The sequence below is a fragment of the Gouania willdenowi genome, chromosome 5 (assembly GCF_900634775.1).
Source record: "Gouania willdenowi chromosome 5, fGouWil2.1, whole genome shotgun sequence".
In the NCBI taxonomy this organism is placed as follows: domain Eukaryota; kingdom Metazoa; phylum Chordata; class Actinopteri; order Blenniiformes; family Gobiesocidae; genus Gouania; species Gouania willdenowi.
Window position 1 is genome coordinate 2,208,844 of NC_041048.1, and position 9,599 is coordinate 2,218,442.

General features: G+C 34.1%; 1 protein-coding gene across 1 annotated transcript in view; it reads right to left on the reverse strand.

The window, feature by feature from the left end:
• The window catches only part of grip2b (glutamate receptor interacting protein 2b), a 163,106-nt gene that overhangs the window by 14,126 nt on the left and 139,381 nt on the right, over positions 1-9,599 (reverse strand). The gene's annotated exons all lie outside the window — the stretch shown is intronic.

The following is a 9,599-nucleotide window of genomic DNA, read 5'->3' on the forward strand; positions in this document are numbered from 1 at the left end:
ACTTATAAACCCTTTCCACCACTTTTCCACCTAATGTCACATATGTTGACCCATTATTGTCATTTCTAACCTCTTTTCACCATGTTTCATGCTTATTTTTTTGCCACGTTAACCACATTCACGATTAGTCATGGTCATTATTTGCCAGTTTAAACTAATTGTTCTAATAATGACACTTTTACAATTTGTTCTGTCTTTTTTTTCCACTCTAATTTGCAACTTTTAACCAATTTATGTGATTTGAAAATCACATTTCACCACCTTTTCCCCCATTTTTGGTCACTTTCAACCCATTTTATTTCTGAATAAAACAATGATTAATATACTATTGCACAAATAAGAATAATAAACTTCCTGGATAACAGTGTCGATTATTCAGATGAATAAATAAATAAATGTGTTTATCACAGATTACTAGCACTGGTTCCCCTCAGGGATGTATTTTAAGCCCTCTGTTGTTCACCCTGTATACTCACGGCCTTGCAGCATCTCATAAAAGCAATGTGATTATTAAATATGCAGATGATACAACCATCACTGGGTTTATCAGCTCAAAAGATGAAGCACTTTATTGTGAGGAGGTAGAAAAAGTAGTTTGATGGCGTAAAGAAAACAACTTGCATTTGAACACATCAAAAACATGTGAACTTGTTATTTACTTTTGTCACAATAGAAATCAGTTGCTTATTAATATCAATGATTGTGATGTGCAGATTGTTGAGAAATGTACGTACATTTTCTCATGACTTGAACTGGTGCTCTAATACCAGTAACATTTCTAAGAAAGCAACACAGCGCCTCATCTTTTTACACACGCTTCGTGACTTCACCCAAAATGCTAAGACTCTTTTAAACGTCTACTATTGTGTAATTGAGAGTGTTTTAACTATTTGTATTACTGCGCGGTTTTATAATCTCACTCTGAAAGAAACCTTAAAGGTGCAGTCTGCAACTCTTATAAAAGTGACTTTTTGTCATATTTGCCAAACCTGTCACTATGTAAGGACAGCGTTACATCAAACTAGTAGTTTGTGTGAAAAAAACAGTCTCATTGAGCCCCGCCCCCTGCTGCTCCTGCAGCCTTTGGCAGATTGCCAGAATGCAGCACAACCGAGCAAAAAGAACCAATCAGAGCCAGGATTGTGTTTGATGGACTATCTGACAGCTGTTGCTCACAGGCCCCGCCCCTTTCCTGGAGCTAGAGCGCTGTCTTTTTTACAGTGTATGGTCTGGAGGAGTAGAAGATGGAATTGATGACTTTTCTGCTTGAAAGGTAATGACTGCTGCTTGATTTACATTATGTTTGATTTGTAATTGTTACACTAGAACTAGTGCATGTGTTGTTTGTGTGTGTGCAGCAGCATCCATTTGAGTGCTATAAGTGACACTGTGTTGTTGCTGCTTCTACTAGAATCTGGTGTATGCACATAGAGAGAGAGAAGCGCTGCAGTAATATGCTTTTAACAGAGCATGTTATATTACTGTGATGTTGCTGTCTGGCTAACGTTAGCTTGTTTGCTCCTCTGGGGGAGGGACTTTGGATCCGAGAGCTGCGGACTGCACCTTTAAACAAAGTGTTTGGCTCAGCTAGCAGCATATTGGCTCCTGGGGGCCACACATAAAGCCAGACTCTTAAACCGAGCTTTACTATTGGTTAATGGGAAAAGGTATCGCTCTATCAAATGTTCTGCTGCTCATTTCAACAAACTGTGATGACTCTAAACAAAGCACTTTAATTTTCGATGGACTTTTTATTGTACAGACTCAACCCAATAGTATTTGATGTGGTTTTCTGTGACTCTTTATTGTACAGTACTTTATATTATAGTATTATTAGTGGCATTGATTGTTGGTTGTTTGTTTTATTATTGTGAAATGTTTCTTTAAATGTTGACTGTACTTTGAGCTCCTTGCACATTTTTTTTCCAATGTGGTTTTAATGCAAATGGTTAATAAAGTGAGCTGAACTAGAACAATGGTCAATCATCTTACTGACTTATTTTGGGGGTCGAGGGCTGAAAAGGTTGAGAAGCACTGCTCTAAACGTGTCTCCATCTTCACACAGATTATAATCTCTACTGGTGCACTCTGTGGTCATTATGGCTCTGATTGTATCTGCCGTTTGAATGTTGTGCATATTTCTGTTGCCATGGCAGGTAGACGAATGGGAAACGCATCATAATGAGGGATTATGTCATAGTCTGTGTGTGAGGCTCATGTTTGTCATTACATAATCTGTGGTTACCTCGTGTTAACTCACACCTGCTGTTCTACGAAAGAACAAAGGAACTCACCCCTGCTCCTTTTAAACTAAGTATCCACACCAGCATTATATTTCATTGTCTTATTTTTCTTCTTCTGTTTAAGTGCATGTGTGTCATTTAGTTCAAATCCTAAAACCTAAAGTGAGATTAGTCACATTTAAACTGTAACATGAACAAGTAGACAACAAAAAAAAATGTCTAAAAGTATATTTTGTCCTCTGTGTCCAAGCAGAGGTGATGTTTTCTGTCCCAGTGAGCAGAGTTTTAGGTGCCATGTACTTTATTGTTTAAATATGACATAAAAAAATAAAAAATAGTTCCAAAGCTTCTACAAAAACTGGCAACTTAGATTTCCAGTAAAACGCTGTGTGTGTGTGTGTGTGTGTGTGTGTGTGTGTACCTCTCAGCAAGGCCTCTCTTGGTTAAGCCTGATATAGTGATGGGGTCAAAAGGCTCCTCAGTGCCTGAGATGGTGATACCCAGAGGGCCTCCATAGCGCTTCAGCTCCACCGTGTAGATGATGCTGCCCGACGTCTCCTGTTCATCTGATACACGCACACACACACGCACGCACACAGGCACGAGTAAGTTAATATAACGCACACACCAAATACAAAGCCATTAAAACTGGGGGCCACAGATTTTATGCAGGAAAATAAGTGATTTTAACATAATTTTGCCCTAGTTTACACTTCTACGTACACATAAAATCTAAAACTATGTAAAAAAACCAAATATATACAAGCAATAAGTGACAAATATCAGTCCCAACAGGATCTTCACTTTAAAGTTCCTAGATTTTGTGATCAATTTCTATTTAATTAAGGGAATTATTATGTCAAAATTTGAGAAAAATTTACACATTTTGTAAGAATTTTGAGTTTTTTCAACAGTTTAGCATTAAAAATGACTGCAATCATGTGATATAAGCACTGGGAAAACTGAGATCACCTTAAATATTGTTTTTTTTTTACTTGTCTGCACATGCTGTCAAAGGTCAACACTACAAGAAGTGCAATCATTATGAACAGCAATGCATGTTTTGTTATTGCAATAAAATAAATGTATTTATTTTATTGCTTAATTGTGACCATCACCAGCCCTCCCTAAGGAAGGGTAAGAAATATTTTATTATAGGAAGGATATAAAAAGGGAGAGCAGTGTTACACCTAAGTGGAAGGGGAGGGGGAGGGGAAAGGGAGCAGGGAGGAGAGACTCAAGGTCGGAAATAGAAAGGGTGGGAAGAATAGATTGTTTTACAGTGAGGGTGAGATGTGAAGTTGTAGAATATATTGTGCTTATTATGTGCTTAGTGTGAAGCTTAGCTATAATGGTGGTGGCTGTGGACAGGGGGAATGAGTGAGTGGTCGTACCTAAAGCAGGTATTTGGGATTAACGTGTCTAAAGTTAAGCCCAGTATGAGTTTGATCCCACATCCCAAGGCGTGCCAGTGCATCATATACCAGTATATGTGCAAAAAAAATGCTACCGCAAACCCAGGAACTGCCCCAGGCCCACAGATGCAGCCAGGCCAGCAGAAAGAGCTGGGGCCAGGGAGACCCAGGCCACCCCCCCACGGCCGAGCAACCCCCCAGATGCCCCCAAGACCCCAGGCTGAGAGGCAGCCACCGCCCCCACACACACATCCGAGGAAGCCCCAAGCAGCCGAGCACCCAGCGCATCCCGCCAGCGACCCCAACCCCCAACCCCAAGGCCCCCGCCTTAAATATTGTTGAGTTTCATTTACACAATGATTCATATTTTTTCTGTCATTTTTTAAACTCCCTCCTGCAGGCCAAACTGGATGCTCCAAAGGGCAGGATTTGGCCCCTGGCCCCTGAGTTTGACACATATGGTGTAATCCATTGATTTCAACAATGTACTAACTATTTAAACTGTAACGGATTACAATTACACATGATTTGTAATCTGATTACGTAACACCATTACATCCGTTACTCCCCAACACTGCACACACACGCGCACAAACACAAACACACACACACACAGGCGCGCACAAACACAAACACACACACGCGCACAAACACAAACACACACACACGCGCACAAACACAAACACGCGCACAAACACAAACACACACACGCGCACACACACACACACACACGCACATACACACACACGTTGATACATCAGGACGTGCACACACAGATATATTTGACGTAAGTGGGTCAAAACTCTACGGAAAAAGCCCAATTTCAATGGTAACTATGGTAACTTGAGTTAAGATGCATGAATGTATCATCTCCACATCATTCCTAGTGTGTGTGTGTGTGTGTGTGTGTGTGTGTGTGTGTGTACCTTGTAAATTAGATGTATTACACAATCTCCAGCTGATATTTCTTCCTAATGTTTCCTGAGCCACAAAAATCACTATTTCCCTCAGATTTGCTTATTTATGTGTGTCAGCGTGTGTGTGTGTGTGTGTGTGTGTTTGTATATTATTCGTACAAACACTTGGCAAAACCAATGCTGCCCCCTGGTGGTCAGACCTTAAATATTGGATTTTATGAACAGGTGATCACACACAAAGTGTGATTGTATCTGATCTGAGGGTCACATGATCAACATTCATGTCAACATTAGAATAGTAATATCATAATAATAAAGCATTCTGTGTATTAACACAAGAAAAAACAAAGGCTTTGTTTGTGTTTGGAGTTGTTTTCTATATTTTACTTTTATAATGTAAGTTTTTTGTGTATTTTGGTGTATTTTTGTTCTCCTATATTTGTTTTGTTTTTAAACTTATTTTTTAATAATTGCGTATATTTTTCTCACATTTTGTGAATTTTTGTTGTCACTATGTATATATTTCTTTGATTTAAATTTTTTTTCTGTCACTTTGAGTTTATTTTTTTTCATTTGGTTTTTGGAGTCATTTTTGTACATTTTGTTTATATTTTGTGTATTTTTGTTGTCCATATTTTTGTTGTCCATATTTTTGTTGTCCATATTTTAGTTTAGTGTATTTTGAAGTCTTTTGTGTTTTTTTTCTGTCCTATATTTTTTATTTTGAGTTTTTGTTGCTATTACTATATTTTTGAGTCATTTCTGTGTCGTCGAGACATTAGTTTTTAATCGTCTTGTATATCTTTCTCACATTCTGTGAATGTTTGTTAACACTGTATATTTTTCTGTGATTTTGTATGTTTTTTAAATCATTTTGTGTATTTTTGTTTTCATTTTGATTTTTTAAGTCAGTTTTGTATACATTACAATTTGCGAACTTTTGTTGTCCGATATTTTTATTTTGAGTGTATTTGTTGCTATTTGTAAGTTTTGAAGTCTTTTCTGTGTTTTTCTGACATTATTATTTGCATCTTTTTTCATCAACTTTTATATTTTTGCACATTTTGTTTTCTCTGATTTTGTAATTTTTTTGTCGTAAATTTGTGTATTATTGTATATTTTCCATATATTTTGTGTACATTTGTTGTCCTATATTTTTTATTTTGTGTTTTTGTTGTTCTTTTGTGTGTTTTTGACAAACTTTTTTTTGAATGTTTATCATTTTGTATATTTTTCTCACATTTAGTGAACTTTTGTTGTCCCTGTATATTGTATATTTTTTATGATTTTATGTGTATTTGTAGTCATTTTGTGTTTTATGTTGTCCTATGTTTTTTTTGGTGTATTTTCGATTTCACTTTAGTAGTGTGTTTTTGTACAGTTTACTTACATTTAGTGTATTTTTGTAAATGCTACTTATATTCAATGTTTTTTGTACATTTAACTAATATGTAGTGTATTTTTTACATTATACTTATATGTAGTGTATTTTTGTATATTTTACTGATATTTAAAGTATTTTTGTATATTTTACTGATATTTAGTGTATTTTTGTATATTTTCCTTATGTTCAGTGTATTTTTGTATATTTTACTGATATTTAAAGTATTTTTGTATATTTTACTGATATTTAGTGTATTTTTGTATATTTTCCTTATGTTCAGTGTATTTTTGTATATTTTACTAATATTTAGTGTATTTTTGTATATTTTCCTTATGTTTAGTGTATTTTTGTATATTTTACTAATATTTAGTGTATTTTTGTATATTTTCCTTATGTTTAGTGTATTTTTGCATATTTTACTGATGTTTAGTGTATTTTGTATATTTTCCTTATGTTTAGTGTATTTTGTATATGTTACTAATAATTAGTGTATTTTTGTATATTTTACTAATATTTAGTGTATTTTTGTATATTTTCCTTATGTTTAGTGTATTTTTGTATATTTTACTGATGTTTAGTGTATTTTTGTATATTTTACTGATGTTTAGTGTATTTTTGTATATTTTCCTTATGTTTAGTGTATTTTTGTTGTTACTCTGTCACACACACAGTTCATAAATCACCTGAGTTGTCTTCATCCTTTCGTATTTTCAGTTTAACCAACTCCTCACACTGCTGGAGGATCTGATCTGCATCTTCTTTGGAGCAGTTCTCCAGCCTGATGTTGTCTATGGCCAGTAGTTTATCACCAGGTTCCAGAGTTCCTGTTCTAGATGAAGTCAGAGCAACACAAAAGGTCCAAAAGAAACTCAACAATAACTGCTGCTTTATAGGGAAGCTTTAGATGCATGTATGAAACAGTATTTGGTATTAAAATAGTAAAACTACAGTTTATTAAAAAAAATCTGAATAATATTTCATTTGTAGAAGAAGAATAAAACTTATTTAAATTTAAAATGAAATATAAATGAGGGCTATGACATACCTGTGAGCCATGCTGCCTTTTTTAATATCAGAAATGATGAGAGGCTCTCCTGGTTTCTTACTGGCTGTGAACAAAACATGGCACCACAATATGAAGCTATAGATAGATAGATGGATGGATGGATGGATGGATGGATGGATGGATGGATGGATGGATGGATGGATGGATGGATGGATGGATGGATGGATGGATAGATAGATAGATAGATAGATAGATAGATAGATAGATAGATAGATAGATAGATAGATAATCATTTATTCACACACACTAGCATAGCATTATACCATGGTTTTTCAAATACTCTTTTTTTTTAAAAACTCATTAAAATTATAATTCTTAATAAAAAAGGACAGTAATTTATTTTCTAATTACAGCAAGAATATTCAACCATTGAGTCGTGGAAATAAAATTAAATACCTAGTAATAATACAATTTAAAAAATACTCATTAAAATTATATTCCTAAATAATGAAAAAAATATACAATTTTTTTTTTTTCTAAATTGCAGTAGCGTCCTTAGAACAGAGTTTTTCAACCTTGGAGTCGTGAGCCCATGTTTAAATAAAAAAAAAAATAAATAAAAAATTAATCTTTTACCTTTAAAAAAAACATGATTTATTTCTTAGATTTTATTGATCTATTTTGCACAATTAAAAAACAATACATAATATCACAGAAATACATACAGTGCAGGAAGAGGAAGAAAGAGCTTCAAATAATTATTAGTGTTTTTCAAATTAAAACACCACACGCAATCTCAAACAACTGTATTTCAATACTTTCACTTTCTGAAATATAAATCTCATTAAAATAAAATACAGTATAAAAATATGTGAGCTGGTGCATATTGTCACTATTGTGCACTAATAATGGCTGTGTTGTTACACAATATAATATTTTACATAATAATAATAATAATAATAATAATAATAATAATAATAATAATAATAATCATATTCTGCATGCCTACCCAGTGTTCTTTATTTGTGATTTAAGTTAATAAGGCCTATTATATCTTAATATGTAGGTATATAATTTATACTCATATAAATACACTTATATATAAAATATCCTACATATTCTTGAATATTTGTATAATATTATATATATATATATTTAATTGATAATATTCCTATTTAAACCTTGTTTTTATTCTTGTGTTAATATAATTATTGTCTTGGTGTCTGTGTTTACTTTTCATTTTTTAATCTTGTATGTACAGTATCATTGGTTAGTATTCCTGGTTTATTCTAGTAATAGATTACTGTAATTGTTAAAGTATTCCTGGTTTATTCTAGTAATAGATTACTGTAATAACACAAGCCACCAGTAGATGGCACCATCAACTTATTCACTGTCTGAGACCATTTCTATTTTTATATTATTAGCTACCAAACTAAGAGATTAGGATTATAACGCCAGTGATTGATTGGTTGGTTCCATGTGGGTGTAAATGTAACAGTGATCAATCACATTCCTCCTCTTTCATGTTACGACCATCACTGACTAAATATTCTAATGGAGACGAGCTCATTAGTCACATGACACCGAGCCAACGCTGCGTCCAATCACACACACACGCCACATTTTGCATGGTTGAATATCAAATGTAGGTCACACTTGGTGTGTCACTGTGGCAAACACATGCATTTATGGAGCACTTTAACACTTTATATAAATAAAGCAACTAGTGAAGTGTGCCGACATCAGCATCTGTCATAAAACAAAGAGTCTGGACTGTTTAATAGTAAACATACACACCAAAGCACTGATATATAGATATTTATCAGATAAAGACAAAGTTTACAGCTCTACGATCAATACATCTAAGATCAGTTGATTTAAAAAAAAAAAAATTTCAGCTCAAAAGTCAGTTTTTTTTATATTCACTGTAAACTAAGGGTGCAAGAAAACATTTATTTGGCGATTTATCGCAATATTTCAACACACGATCATCGTATGGATCCAAATTAATCTGTTTTTCTAACAAAAAAACCTTTAATTGTCATTATGTGTCAGTGAACGCACCATCAGACCTTAGTATGGTTAGTATGATGAGCATTTAGAACCTACAGCTTTAAAAACCTTGTTCACACTGAGACTAAATATCTGTTGATTCTTCACCTTTACTTTGAAAGTTCTGAAAACATTTGAAGTGAGAAAGTGACCAAGTAGAATATCAACATGTGATCATTTGATCCATAAAACTCACGTAGACACATTTTATCCACACATTATTAGAAACCCTTCATTGGTCGACTGACTAAACTTCCTGTTAACTTCAAAACAAGAGCCCTATTTACAAATGAGTTAAAAAAAAACTAATGGAAGTCAAGAAGAAATGCTTTTATTTTGAAAAGGGGATGTTTGATTTTTAGCTTGAAGTCGGTCCCCGGACCATTTTACATTCCGCTCGCAATGCATCATGGGACGGTTGAGTATGACTAGTGTGCACACCATGCATTATGTCCCCATATAGTATACATCCAGGTATTTCTAGTGTCTACTGTGAACATGTGTGTGTTCGTACCGCTGATGGTGAGGCCCAGTTCCACTCCTCTTTTCTTTGGCAGTTTGACGTGGAAAGTTCCGCTA